Here is a 15859-nt window from a genome sequence, read left to right as displayed (position 1 = left end):
GAACATAACATACTCCCCCCTCAATGACATTTAGTATACAGTAATTTTAGGGCACATGTAAAAAAAACCAAACCAATATGGGGATGGTGTTTTTGTTTGCTACATTGTCTCCCTTTCTCTTTGCCTTCTCTCCTGATGCCCTTACCAGTTTTTCACTCCCTGATCAGCAATGGTGAGCAGAGCAAAGCATGATAGACAACAAAGAGCAGGAAGGAAACAAGAGGGAGAAGCAGAAAGAGGAAGGAAGCCCATGGCACAGCCACATGTAGTGCAGAGGTGCACAAGAAAGGAAGGCCTTGTCAAAAAAGGAGAGTGGGAAACAGTGGGCATGTGAGGGATGAGAGGAGAGGAGTGGGAATGGAAATGGCGGGGGGGGGGCTGCACAGTGAAACAGAAGAGGAGAACTACAGAGGAGATGAGAGAGACTGAGAGACTGATATGCTTATCGCTTGGGCAAATAAGCCAGTTTACCTCTTCTGGCTTCAATTCTGGATCTGGGATGCCCCTGCATGTCATCATAACTAAATCACCACCTATCTAGCTTGGATGCCACCGCCTAGATGCATCTCGTCTTGAAGCCTCACTCCGCTGTCCAATTTTTGAAGTCAGAAACTCCCTGACTTTGAAAAAGTGGTGGCTGAGTGAGGCTTTGACCTGGGATGCATCTGGGCAGTGGCATCCCAGCTAGATTGGTGGAACCCCACTCCCACCTCTGGATTTTATATATATATATATATATATATGCGCAAGTGGGCTTCAGGAAAGGTAGTGTTTGTGTGTGTGTGTGTGTGTGTATATATATATATATATATAAATACACACACACACACACACACACACATATGTATATATTATTTTGGAATTCCTTGATGCACTCCATTAGCCTTCATATATTTGCTATGTGGTCCTAAGTGTCTCTGCCTTTCCTGAACTGCACCTCTGGGATATATATATACATATATATATATATATATATAGGTGCAGGTGGGCTTCAGGAAAGGCAGTGTTTGTGTGTGTGTATATATATATATATATATATATATATATATATATATACATACATTCTTTTGAAATTCCTTGGTGCACTCCATTACTCCATTAGCTTCCATATATTTGCTATGCGGTCCCCAGTGCATTCCTGAATCCTGCTTGCACCTCTGGGATGTGTGTGTGTGTGTGTGTGTGTGTGTGTGCAAAGTTACACATGCTCACATGAGGCCTTGCTTCCCTGCTGGCTCCCTCCTCTCCCCTTGAGCCCCTTCTCCCAGACCCACCAACCATGGTCCAGAAGGACAGCTCTGGGATATACATTTCTATAGTCCCTGTATCTGTCCCATAAACATAGACCCAGAGAAGGGGGAAGGCCTCCATCTGCCAGGAGGGCTGTCCTTCTTCCTGGCGGGAGGCGGTGGTGGGTGTGAGAGACAGCAGGCAGGAGAGGCGTGGAAGGGAGAGGCGGAGAGGGGCAGGGCTGCACCTGACAGCAGCAGACGCCGGCTGGGTCCTCCCTTCCCTTCCCTTCCCTTCCCTTCCTTTCCCTGCCTGGCCCGGAGGAGTCCCAGGGGGAAGCCAGGCCGGGAGCAGGAAGGAGACGAAGGAGAAGAGGAGGCAGGCGGCGGGAGATGCTGCAAGAAGACGGCCAGCAGCCTGGGCCGGAGGAACAGCAGCAGCAGCAGCAGCATCTGGGCCAAGAGCAGCCCCTGCAGCCCCAGGCGCCTCTCCGCCTTCTTCCTCCTTGGGCCCAGAGCCCCGCTTCCAGGCAGAGCTGAAGGTGAGTCCCCCTCTCAGACTCACAGGAAGGAGGAAGAGGAAGAGGGAGAGGGGGAGGGAGAGGAAGAAAAGGAGGAAGACAAGGAGAAAGAGGAGGAGGAGAGGGGCAGAGGGAAGAAGGGGAGGGAGAGGAGAAAGAGGAAGGAAAAGGGGGGAGGAGGAGGAGGGGGAGGAGAGGAAAGAAGGGAAAGAGGAGGAGGAGGAAGAAAAGAAGGAGAGATAAGAAGGTGAGGAAGAGGAAAGAAGAGAGGGAAAGGAGGAGAAAGAGGAAGAAAAGAGGGAGAGATAAGAAGGGGAGGAAGAGGAGAAGGAGGACGAAGAAGAGGAGGAGAGGGAAGAGGAGAAAGAAGAGGAGAGGAGGAGAAGGAGAAAGGGGAAGAAGAAGAGAAGGAGACAACCCGGCTCCTCCTCTTCTCCCACCCTGAGGACACCCAGAAGTGGCCCTCCTTTTCCCGGACCTGTCCTCCATCGCCCTCCTATCCAGGAGGAATCCCCAAAGGCCCTCCATTAGGAGCATGACCAAAAGGCAGGGGTTTAATATTTCTGTTAGGAACGTTTGGAGCTTGTCTGTGGCGATGTCCTCCGTGTTTCCTGGAGGTCCTCCATTTTGGGGTGCCTGGCCCTCCTTCTCCCTCAGGACAGGAGAACAAAAGGATCCAAAAGTCCAGGAGGGAGGCTGGCACCGGCTGCTAGAAGCACTACTTCTCCTCTTCCTCCTCCTCTTTTGTGCTTGGGGCCCTTCTTTCTTTCTTTTCCTTCCTTCCTTCCTTCCTTCCTCCTGCCCTCCTGGGTCCAAAGAGTCAAGCAAGAGCCAGGGGCCCCAAAGGAGAGGGCCTCACTGCTCAGTCCTAAATAACAGACCAATAAGGATTTGCAACAGCAGTTGCTTGTATTGTAACACTACTATATGATTCCAAAACAATTATTTAAATGTCTCAGTTTGTAATACAATTTTGTAAGTACATAGTTTTGTCAGTAATATCTTATTGCTCTTGCTGTTTGGGATGCTGCCATTGGGGTGGGTGCTGACTTTCTTCTGGTTGACCAGATGCCCCCTGAGTCCTGACCCCAAAGGAGAAGGAGAAATCACCTCAAAATGGAGGACCTTCCAGGAAAAGGAAGGCCTTGACCCAATAAAAGCTAACCACGCTTGACATATATGCAAACCCATGCTTCTGAGTCAGGCTCCAAGTGGAGGGTGTTTTGGAATCCCACCTGGACAGAAATTTGAAATGGAGGACAGGTCCTGAAAAAGGAGGACTACCTCTGGCCACTTTCTGGGTGGGTGGCAAGCAATTCTGTGGAAATAGCAGCAGATTTGCCCGGTCAGGTCTGAGGGGAATGTGGATGTCTGTTGTCAAGCTCTATACAGGAGGGAGAGGCCCAGGGTTGTGTAAGGTGACAAAAAGTTCCTCAAGAGTTCACCACACGAAGGAGATCGGGAGTTTATCCCATGAATATATCAAGAAAATTGTGTAATTACATGAAACAATTTCTCACAATGACGCACAAAACCCACCCTTAAAGTAGTCACACAGAAGCACTAACATGCGTCTTTTTCCTTTTGGGATTTTGGTGACAATGCATTTCTGATATCACTTTATTGGCCCAATTGCGTGTGATAATCATTCACACAGTTACTCGCCATTTTCGCTTTATTTGGGGGAGGCTTTAAATGCGGTTTAATCTCTCTAATACCGAAATTAGCCTTGGTGTGATAAACTCAAGTCACAACCATGGATGTGGGTTAGAGTGTGTTCAGTAGGTCTCCAGCGAGGAGGGAAAGCCACTGTTTTTAAACGCTTGTTGTTGTTGTGTGCTTCCAAGTCATTTTGACCCTATCATAGGGTTTTCTTGGCAAGTTTCTTCACCATTGCTGGCAGAAGTTGGACACATCACAAAAACACATAAGAAACAGGATTTATTAGCAACCCTGCTGTCCCCTTAGGCACCAACAGGAGAGAAACTAATGCTACTACCTAGCTAGTTTCATTGTTGTTGTTCATTGTTGTTGTATTCTTTCAGGTCATTCCCAATTTATGGTGACCCTAAGGCAAACCTATGGGGTTTTCTTGGCCAGATTTGTTTATATCAGGTTGCCATTGCCATCCTCTGAGGCTGAGAGAATAAGACTTGCCCAAGGTCACCCAGTGGGTTTTTATGCTCTAGCAGGGAATCGAACCTTGGTCGCCAGAGTCCTAGTCTATCATTCAACCACTGGCTCTCATATTTTTTTAAACACACACACACATTTTAAAGCTTTCTGGTTATGAGCAGAGCAGCCTGGCTTTTTTGAAAAACTTGGGGTAAATAAACTCCCCAGTTTTAGCCCTGCTTACTTGGAAGTAACCGTAATTGAGTTTAATGGTACTTACTCCTGGGTAAGTTGGGTAGGCAGCCCTTGAGTGTTGTTTTCTAGAAGCACGATGGTTGAGTTTCTAATAACGCAATTGTCTCCAAATTGGATACACACGCACATAGGTACACACTTTATTTATTTAATTCATTTATATCCTGCCTTTCTCCCCATAATGGGACTTAAAGTGACTAACAACATTTTAAAACAAGACAGATTAAAAACACTACAAAAGTTAAATGAAAGTGTAAAATATACAGTTAAACAATCATATATTTAAAAAATTAAAATATTAAAATGCATTACAGACAATTAAAATACAGTGGACCCTTGTTATATGCTGGGGTTTGATTCCAAGATCCCCCGTGGATAACAAAATCCATGTATGCTCAAGTCCCATTAAATATAATGACATAGCAATATGGTGTCCCTTATAAAAAATGGAAAATCAAGGTTTGATTTTTGAAATATGTACTTTTTTTGGAACATTTTCAAACTGTGGATGCTTGAATTCATGTATAAAAAACCAGTGTATAAGAAGGGCCAAGTAGTAAGTCCCCTACATTCAGTGGGATGCACTCCAATGCAGTTGGCTAATGGGTATCAAAACCTAGCTTTCATTCACTTTATAATTTCCCCCTTCAGTTTCAGCTTTGTTAAAAATGCTCTCTCTCTCTCTCTCTCTCTCTCTCTCTCTCTCTCTCTCTCTCTATATATATATATATATATATTCTCTTTAGAAAAGGAACATGTAATGAAGCTAGCTAGGAAGTATAGCGTGAGTTGGTGCCTAAGGGGACAGCATGGTTGCTGTTTCTTGTGTGTTTTTGTAAAGTGGCAAGCTGCTGCCGGCATCAGGCATCACCTGAGTGGTGACTTCCGCAAATGTCACTGTCAGTGGGAAAGAGAAGCATTGCATTGGCAGAGGCCACAGTTATTGGCACCACCGCAAGAGGCGATGCAGCCAATCACAGGCACGCTCACTCCTTTACATGCTCTCACCCTCAGTCAAAGGAAACACCGTTTCTTACTGTGGTCACTGCAAACACCACCACAATTTATTCCCAGGACAAGCAATTGAAATGGTCTTTAGGGAACATGAAAATGTACAGATCTCTGCCTCTGTGCTCATTCCCATGCATGTACACTTTAGTTTTATTGTAGTGTAATGATGAGCATAAAATTCAGGAGTACAGAGTCAGTGTGGTGTAATGGTTTGAGTGTCGGATTATGATTCTGGAGCTGTTGTTGCTGTTAACTGCTCTCGAGTTGATTTCAACCCATGGCGACCCTGTGGATGAGACATCTCAAAGATTCCCTGTCCTCCACTCTCTGCTTTGTTCCTGTAAATTCATACCCATGACTTCCCTGGTATCCATCCGTCTAGCACAGTGGTTTGCAACTTTTGGTCCTCCAGATGTTTTGGACTTCCTAGAAGCCTCAGCCAGCTCAGCCATCTGTCAGGAATTGTGGGAGCTGATGTCCAAAACATCTGGGTGACCAAAGTTTGGGAAGCACTGATATTCTATCATGTGGCCTTCCTCTCTTTCTGCTTCTCTCCACCTTTCCTAGCATTATTGTTTTTTTCCAGTGAGTCATGCCTTCTCATGATGTGGCCAAAGTACAACAGCCTCAGTTTTGTCATCTTGGCTTCCAGGGAGATGTGTGGTTTGATCTGTTCTAGGGCTCATTTGTTTGTCTTTTTGGCTATCCAAGGAATCCTCAACACTCTTCTTCATTACCACATCTTGAATGAATTGATTTTCCTCCTATCTATTTTCTTAACTATCCATCTCTCACATCCATACATGATAGAGAAAACAATGGCTTGTACGATTCTGACTTCTGTTTTTAGATGTCTATCTCCACATTTTAGAATCTTTTCTAGTTCTTTCAGACCAGGGGGTTATTCAGACAGTGAATATAATCCTGCTAGAATGTTGGTTGAATCTTTGTTGTTCATATGCATTTCGAATGCACCCAAGTAGGTTTTTTGGGAGGGCGCTGCAAAAAAGTCACTTAACCCAAGACACGGTAATCGATCTCAGGTTTTCTTTTGAGTTTTCCTAAATGTTTTGCATTGTCAGCTGTGTGACTAACCGATGCAAATAGACCTGGGATAAAACTCTTCATGCCTTGAACATGTTTCAAATACATCTGCATCATGGCCTCCATCTTTATTCGAGTGCTGACACCTGTGAGCAACAGAACACACAGAGATGTGCATAGATGTGGTTCTGGTAAAAAAAAATAACGTGAACAACAAAACTGGAGTGCGTGAGTGAGATCATTCGCATAGCTGTGCTTAAAAAAAGACTTCTGAATAATCCTTAGGATTCAAATCCCTGCTTGGCCATGGAAACTCACTGGGTGACATTGGGCAAGTCACACTCTCTCAGCCTCAGAAAGAGGGAAAGTCAGATTCCCTTTGAAAAAGTCTTGTCAAGAAAACCCCATGATAGGTTCACCTTAGGGTTGCCATAAGTAAAAATGACTTGAAGGCACACAACAACAACAAACTGTGGCAGGTAAGGCAGTGAGAATGAGGCTGCTGCTCCCCACAGAGAAGATTTCTGCCATCCAAAATGAAATTTTCCTTCTGTTCCCAATTTTCTAATATTGCAATAACTTAAAATGCCTGTTGGGCATTTAGAAATACAGTTTAGGCATCCAAAGAGATGGCAGGCAAAGTTATCAGCGGAATAGAAACACACCAAAAATAAGTTATAAGTATGAACAATTTTCTAGGAAACTTTCATGGAAGGCAGAATTCTTACTGGGAGGCAAGAGCCCTCACTTTGTTTGCCTTCTAGTGAGAACCCTGGTAGCACTTAATAGTCATAGCATTGAAATAGGTCAGCCCTATAATGAGTTTTTATTTTTAGCAGCCTAAATGGCTGTTCCTACGCACGCCCATCAGAAACCAATAAATTATCATCTGTGTTGGGGCTGTATTAGAAGCCAGGATATGAGGCTGAAATGATGGATCTATTATAATGACTAAAAAGCTTTCACAATCATTTTCAGTGTTAGTAGAGAAAAGCTCTTGCTGGAAAGAGTGACAGAGCTGACCATGTTAGTTCACATTATGTCATGCATTCTATTCATTGAATGAGTGCTACTGGATTAGCCCTTTTATGAGCAGAAAGAGAGGCCAATTCCTTTTGTGATATCTCTTCACATCACATATGTACACTTTATGGTGGGGTAGGGAGCAAGCACATCCAGATGATTAGCACTAGCCTTAAGACATTCATAGTCCTCCAGCCTGCTGCAAGCAACTGCAAATCCTTAGGAATCCAAGGCTGCATCTGCACTGCAGAAATAATCCAATTTGACACCATTTTAATTGCCTTGGCTCAGTGCTATGGAATTCTGGGACTTGTAGTTTTTTGAGGCATTTAGCCTTCTCTGTCAGAGAGCTCTGGTGCCACAACAAAATTCCCAGGATTCCACAGCATTGGGCCATGACAGTTAAAGTGGTGTCAAACTGGATTATTTCTACAGTGCAGATGCAGTTTTAGAAGCAGCTTTAAACCAAGGCAGTCCATGAGTCTACTTGGCTCATTACTTACTGAAGTGGTGGGGATTGTCCAGTCCTCCTGATGCTACTGGCAACCCTAGCCAGCATAGCCAATGGTGAGGAAAGCTGGGAGATGCAGTCCAACATCATCTGGAGGTCTTTGGACATGTTCTGAAATCACTTGTACCTAGACCCACTTTTAAACCAGAAGCCAATTTCTTTTTTAGAGGAAAGGTACTTTGGAGAGGTATTATTTATTTTGGTCATTGCTGTTATTATATAATATCAGTAATAATAACAACAGCATTTTAAAGGTGTTATTGAACATATGAAGCATTTTTCTTAAATTACTTCAGTTTTGTCGCTGACCAGCTATTAAGGGTATATTTGGATTCCTTTCTCTGTGTATATTTTTAAAAATTAGACCTTAGTGTGAATTATTAACGGATTGTTTAATCTTACTATGTGATTATTATTGTAAATTGTTCAAAGGCCACAGGAGCTCTGTGAGGAGAAAAGGCGGTAAAGAAAAGGGATCATGAGGCTGCACAAAATACTTTTGGCTGCAAATTGTGTCCCATGCTTGTGTTCTATGCAAAAGATCAAAGAAAACCAAACCATTCTATCCGTAAAGCAAACTTTGAAAGGAGTGCTTCTGAATGAGTAATCAGTGGTGCATCTATATGTGCCAGTCAACTCTTATATTTTGTATTATATGCAAATGTGGCTGGATGGATTTGGGGAAGTAGAATATGGCAATGTAGCAGGAGAGGGGAAGAGGGAAAATAAAAATGCTTGGTGAGGAAAGGAAGAGAGTTAAGAGACAGAAAGGCTGAATGATCATCAGGGTAGAGGGAAAGACCAGCAAGAAGGGGGGGGGGGAATAAACATAGGGAGAGAGCAGAGAAACAACAATGAGGTGAAGAGAACACAAATGCTGATAATGCTGGTAATGGTCAAATGATTACTAAGGTGGAAAAAGAGAAGGACCAGCATGGAAGGGCTGTAATGAGACAGGGAAGAGAACAAGCAAGCACTTGGGTGAGAAGGGAATAATGAGGTTTTCAACACAGATTAAGGTAGGTATTTTCACTAGTTAATCCAAATGCTTTCTAAAGGGATGGGTCGTCAAGACCACTTTGCTTCCACCCACAGTTATACCCAAGGTAGGGTGCAGAACCAGTGGTCTTCCAGGTTGCATGGGCTACATCTTCCATCGTCTGATTACTGACTGGTGCTGGTGGGAAATGGAGTCCACCAACATGGAGTCTCCTTCTTTGGAGATCTTTATACAGAGGCTGGCTGGCCACGTGTTGGGGGATGCTTTGATTGTGAGTTCCTGCATGGCAGGGGGTTGGACTGGATGGTCCTTGTGGTCTCTTCCAACTCTACGATTCTATGATCTGAAGGGCCAGACATTCTGTACCCTTACTCCATTTAACTCCAAGGCCAAGATGCTTTCTGTGCTTCTGTAGTCCATGTCTCCCCATAGTAATGTGGAGCTGCATTTTATTCTGGCTTGGCCAGACTTCTCATCTCCTTCTTTCTCCTCCAGTTCTTTGAGCTGAATGCTGTACTTTAGAAACTCACTTTGGAAAAATTAAATGGAGAATTCAATTTTGTAGTAGTGGCACCCTACATTTCAACAACAGATCTTTTCTTCCCAGATTCTCAACTTGCCTCAGAATATTTGGTTGCATTATCTTCCATCTACAGTGTTTTGAGAAGTTCTAGTGCCTGTTTACCAGGTTTTTCTTTTCCTGTTCTTTTTGTAACAGGATAGTTTTATGGGGAAAGGAACAAAAAAGAACAGCTAAAATAAGAATAAATATATTGTTTTTAAGTTAAGTAATTAATTTAAATAATTCATTGCCGCAAGGGGTGATGAAGGCTGCTAGGTTAAATGACAAGGATTAGATGATGATAATAATAATAATAATAATAATAATAATAATAATAATAATAACAACAACAACTTTATTACGGTCATTTGGCCAGCACAAGGATTAGATAAAAATATGGTGGTCCTTTCTTGAGGTGTATTAGTCATGGTTGCAAGGCTTGTGCTGAAGGAACGCGGATGTTGCAGATTCAGCAAATATGCTTCAGTCTAGGCAGTTTTCAGAAGAGGTGGGAAATGAGTCAGGAACCTTACTTAAATCACTATGAGTTCCATATTGGAAGAGAGGAAGGAAGTAAAAAGGGAGGGGAGCTCAATGGCAGCTAAATAGCACCTTCTAGTATACCTTTGACTACCAGAGGGCTGCTGGGCAACAACAGAGAAAAGCCAATAACTTCATCACATGTTTCTGAGCTGGCAGAGGCTGTTTAGCCAAGTTTGAACCAGAATGCTAATTCAATGGGGCCCATATAGCTATTATACTGTACCTGTGTACTTCTCCTACCTCTTAGAAGCTGTATATTTTCTTAATCTTATCTGCTCAGTGCCTGAGCTGTGCTCTTCAAATGTTTTTATTTTGCATTTATCTCTTTCACAGCCTCCTTATAACATGAGACTTTTTCAGTGGGATTTGAATCTTATGATATTGTTTGGGGACTGATAGCACATTTGTTTTTCTTCCCTCACAGCTGTTGTCCTTGACATTTTGGGCGTATCTAATCATTCAGACAATTCCTGCTAGAGGCAACATATGAGTTATAATGTCTAGATAGGTATGTTTTGGCTTTGAAGAGGGAGTTCTTCTTATCTTGATTTTGCTTAAGGCACTTCTTAAAATGAAAGTTGATAGTTAAGAAAATTGCCCAGTTCCACTCAAGAGTTGCCAGAAGCATCTCAGTTTAATTTCACACCAATGTGCAATACACAGCCTGTGATGAAAGTTGTTGCCATTTGCCATCCTAACCACCACCTTAGGCAAAGTAAGACATCTATGTAAATAAAATTATGTATTTGTAGGAGTATCATGTGAAAACGGCTAGGCAGATCGTCACCAAACTTGGAGGGCATGTTTGGGATGGCATAACATAAAATAAGGCTATGGCATACATGAAATTCACTTGGGTGTGGCCCAAGGGAGAGCCCTAGTGTCTTTCCCATGAATACAGAGCATTGTCAGATATTATTTGGAAGACTCTGGCAATCACAAAAGAAACCATCCTCACATGACATAAGACTTGAGGAGGTCTTGTGTAGACCTGCTTCACACACCTTGTTTTGCTGTGTGGAAAAGACTGGTATAAGCACATGGGCAGCTCTATGCTGTCTGCTGAAATTCCTTGCGGTACAGGCTGTAGCTCTGTGGTAGAGCACATGCTTAGCATGCAAATAGTCTTAATCCCTGGCATCCTCAGGTTAGAACTAGGAAAGAATAATCTTAAACCCAAATGCATTCCTTGGTGAACTAAAGGCAGCTCTCTTGTTTGTACAGTGGCTAAAGTGGTTGGCATCATAATGTCCCTTTATATTGGGGAGGCCTAACCCTCCCGTTTTCTGAAATTTGTACCAAAATTATTTATTTAATCAACTTCTTTTTCCTCCATTACAATATTCATTTATTAATTGCTGCCATTTACTTAATTCTACCTCTGATATTTTTAGTGGTATCATTCTGAATAAAAAAAATAATTTTGGTAAAATTTTCATTTTGACTAACACTATTCTTCCAAACCATGATAATTGAATTTTCTTATATACTACTATTTTTTTCAACTTCTTTTTGTAATACTATTAAATTTTTCCCTTCCGTTTCTTTTAAGTCTTTTGTTATATTAAATCCTAAATATTTTATATTACTTTTTATTCTTATCCCTAATTCTTTTTGTTTCATAAACTCCAATTCTTCTTTTTTTGTATAATTAAATAACATCATTTCTGTTTTATTCCAATTAATTTGAAGTCCTGTTATCTCTCCAATAGATTCAAATGTTCCTTAATTCTTCCTATTTTATCCTTTAAATCTTTAATAGTTAATAATGTGTCATCGGCAAATAAACTGATTTTATGGTTTTTCCCCAATCCTATTCCTTCCAAACAACTATCTTTCCTTATAACATTTGCTAACATTTCTATAACCATTGCAAATAATATTGCTGAAAGTGGGCATCCTTGTCTTGTACCTCTCGTTACTTTTATTTCCTTTGTAATTCCATCATTAACTATTACTTTTATTGAATTATTACAATGATCTTTTAATCCCCTTATTTTTTCTCCCATTCCAAACTTTTTCATAATTATTTTTAATGTTGGCCATTCCACACAGTCAAAAGCTTTAAATATATCTAATGCCAAAATTCCTGCTTTTAATCCCCCCCATTACATGTATTTTACTCAAAACTCTTCCTACTAAATTAGACATTTGTCTTCCTTTCACAAATCCACATTGATCTTTTCCTATATATTTGTAAATACATTTATTCATACTATTTGCTATTATTGCCATTAGTATCTTTGCATCCTGATTTATTAATGATATAGGTCTATATGACCCTGGATCAGTTAAATCTTTATCTGTTTTGGGTATTAATATTACTAATGATTGATACCATGATGCCAGAATTTTCTCTCCATTTATTATTCCATTATATAATTCTAACAAGTTTGGAATTAATATCTTTTCAAACACTTTATAATATTCAGGTCCCAAACCGTTCATTCCTGGAGTTTTCTCATTTTTTAATTTTCTAATTACCTCCATTAGCTCTGCCTTTTCAATGGGTTGTTCCAGTAGTTCTTTATCTTCCTCCTTTATTGTTTGTCCCCAATTTTCTTCTACCTAATTTTTTTCCCCATCAATCTACACATCATTCCAGATCTATCCTTCACTATGTTTATCATACTTCCCATTTTCTTTTTCTGTGTGGACCTTTACTAGGTCTTTCAAAAAGGAAAACAAGGAATAGTAGCACAGTGGTATGTATTAACCAGATTGGCTGTACTAAGAAACCTCAAGAGTATCTCCAGATGTAAAATTACTCTTGAGGTTTGCTGTCTATTTATTTATATGAAGTACCCTCCACTTTTCAGATGAGTGTTTCAAAGTGGTTTATATTAAAGAAGAAACAGAACAAGAAAGCAAGATTGAAACGTCTCATAATAAATTCAAAGTATATTTGTGTAAGTAGCCCCCACCCATCTAATCAAAACAGTAGCAAAAGGTGTCATAAAACATTATAGATGTCTACAGTAACTACTATATTCAGTACAAAATTAAAATCAAACATTGGTATCTTTTAGAAAAACAAACAGTTACAATCAGTTCAGAATTGAAAGATATAGCTGTGTTTGTCTGTAGAATCAGTACATAGAGAGATCTTGTAGCACCTTTGAGATTAACTGAAAGAAAGAAATTGGCAGCAGGAGCTTTTGTAGACATCAGTCTACTTCCTCAGATGCATTTGGTGGAGTAGAAGGTGCTACAAGAGCTCTCTACGTACTGAGTAAGTTCAGAAGTCAGCACAAGTCAGGCAGATTTAATAGCACAGGTAGAGAATTTAGTCTTCATTAGTCTATGAATGGCCATGAAGTAGGGAGTTCTTAGTGCTTTATAACATGTGGCTTTTAAATCACCATAAAAGTTTGATAATAGTGCCTTTGGTATTACCTGTTGCATGGCACTATCTCCTCTCATTGCTGCTTTGTCCTGGAAGTGTAGTTAGCCTGCACCTTCCCACTGATGGAGGAAAAAAACATTAATAAGCTCCCAATAGCACTGGTATAGCGCTAGTCCTTACCTGCAGTAAATTACTCTTGTGGCATTTCTGAGATTGTGGTATCAGTGTCTCCCCATCCCCTTTGCTATTCCAGAACAACCGTTCCCACTCCTACTTTATGTTGTTGTTGTTAAACCACATTTGCATAATTCTCAAATTGCACTTAAAACCCAAAACACACATACAAATGAAAGTCATGCTGGGTAGTGCATAGAGCAAGGAGATGGAGTTAAGGATAAGGGCAGAAGAGAGCACGAGGTGCCAACAACAGCGAGTAACGTAATGAAGGGATGTGTGCAATAGGGGGTGCTCCCAAAACAGTATGTATGCACTTTCGTTAACGTAATCGTGGAGAGAACGGAAGTCATGTGATAAACTCTGAAGTCATCTTTAGTGTGAAAACAGGTTGTTGCAATGAGCTACAAGTATGCATTTAGCCTTTTTAATGATCCTACACTTTGGACAGCAACAGATGAATGAGATTAGGCCATGAAAGGTATGCATGACTGCTTATAGAAGTGAGCAGCCATGGCCCTGCAGATGTGTTTGGCCCACAACTTCCATCAACCCTTGCCAGTGACTTTGATGTCTAAGGCTGATGGGGGTTGTAGCCCAATAACTTGGTGAGCAGAAGCACCATTGTCCAGTTGTGACTTATAGAATGATAGCTATATCCAGTTCAGATTATTGGTTTTTCCTTAGGCTCCAGATAGGGAGACAGGCACGACAGATTTTGGGGGAAGGGATGGGGGTGATGGGGATTGACATGCACACACTGGCTCTGATCAGAAATGGGGTTCAACCTGGTTCCTCACCGTAAAAAAGAGAGAGGCATGCTGCATATTTAATACAACATGTTGTTCCACTCTGAGGAATCAGCCTGCCTGATCCTTCTTGCACTTTCCAATGTCCATCCTCTTTCAGAATGGAAAACTCATATTATTTATCCTTGTTGGCATGCTCTTATGGGAAGCCTCCAATTGAACTGCTCACCTGTCATCAAAACTGGCAGCATAGAATCTTCTCTGCCTTGTGTAATTCAGTCCTTTTCCTTTCTTTTTATCTACTTCCCTATTTTAACACAATGAATTGGCCACATGACTGATTTCAAATATTTATATTGTACAAGCATGCCATGAATCCCCCTCATAGACATTGTGTTGCCTGAGGCACAACTAGAAATGGCATCCCCACCCACAAGTCATAGTACAGTGGACCCTTGTTATGATGCTCAAGTCCCATTAAATATAATGACATAGCAAAATGGTGTCCCTTATAAAAAATGGAAAAATCAAGATTTGATATTTGAAATTTATACTGTTTTGGAACATTTTCAAACCGTGGATGCTTGAATCTGTGTATAAAAAATCTGTGTATAAGGGTCGACTGTATGGTCTGTACCCAAGGCAAAGCAAGTTATTTTGGCACTAGAAGCATTGGAGGCAGGAAATTGCTCTCTGCTTTCCCTCTTAGAATATATATGTGTGAGATCTTAAATCTGAGGCAGGTGCTTCATTCAGCCCATCACTAGCATCATTCTTTGTAGCACTGTTGCAAAGTTTAAAAAAGGCCTTGTGCACCCATACTTTAGGCTGTCAGTTTTATACCCCTGTCAGCTTTCTGGCAGTCCACCCACAGGCCTACTTTCCCCCTGATCAGAGGCAGATGGGGTGAGATGGTGTCCAGTGAGGTAATAATAGAGGAAAAACTGCATAGATGTCACAGTAGTGGTTTGGCAAATCACTAATTTCAGACAGCATTGGCTTGAGGAAGTCAAAATTGAGGTAGGTTTTCATCAAACATTTAAAATGTGGATTAATGTATGCTGCAAGAGAGGTGTGCATTACTGTACTAATTAATAGTAGGGCTTTTATTGTGCAAGCCATTTGTATAGCATTTTAAAATAGAAACTTCATTTTTCTCACAACAAAGGCAAATGCAAAGGCCTATAAACCTGTCTTTTAGGCTATAATTCTATACTTCCTTAGCTGGTGAATAAGCCTAATTACACTTAGTGGTATTCGAGAAGACATGAATAGACATACATGTAGGATTGTGCTGTTATATGTGTAACACATCCAACCCTAAGAGAAGATAGGTGCAGATAATGAGTTTAAGAGAGATCATTTGCACAGATATAGCCTAACAGATTTCATTGTGGGGTTGCATGTTATATATACTGTACAGTGGGTCCTTGATATCCACTGGAGTTTGGTTCCAGGACCCTCCGTGGATTACAAAATCTGTGGATGATCAAGTCCCATTAAATACAGTGGCACAGTAAAATGCCCCCCCCCCCGCTATAAAATGGCAAAATCAAGGTTTATTTTTGGAATTTACATATTTTGTAATATTTTCAAACTGTGGATGGTTGAATCCATGGATAAAGAATCCATGGATATGGAGGGCTGACTGTCATTATTTCCACCAAGCAAAGCTGGACTCTGAAGCATGTGTCTTAAGAAATGAGCTCCATTTAACTCAGAGGGAGTTTCATCTGAGCAAACAAAGCCTAGGATTGTATTTCCAGTCCCTTGAGG

At 41.2% G+C, this 15859-nt stretch overlaps 1 protein-coding gene across 6 annotated transcripts in view; it reads left to right on the top strand.

Moving 5' to 3' along the window:
- Positions 1–1528: 1528 nt before the first annotated feature.
- The window catches only part of MFSD6 (major facilitator superfamily domain containing 6), a 57481-nt gene continuing 43150 nt past the window's right edge, over positions 1529–15859 (top strand). For all 6 annotated transcript variants that reach the window (XR_016280846.1, XM_089519586.1, XM_089519585.1 and 3 more), the window contains exon 1: positions 1529–1771. The gene's annotated coding sequence lies outside the window, so the exon portion shown is untranslated. The remainder of the gene's footprint in view (positions 1772–15859) is intronic.

This window comes from Sceloporus occidentalis, unplaced genomic scaffold, assembly GCF_023333645.1.
Source record: "Sceloporus occidentalis isolate IW3139 unplaced genomic scaffold, rSceOcc1.0.p SCAF_4, whole genome shotgun sequence".
NCBI classification, from domain to species: domain Eukaryota; kingdom Metazoa; phylum Chordata; class Lepidosauria; order Squamata; family Phrynosomatidae; genus Sceloporus; species Sceloporus occidentalis.
Note: the sequence above shows the minus strand (reverse complement) of the source record. Positions and strands in the feature narration are given on the sequence as shown.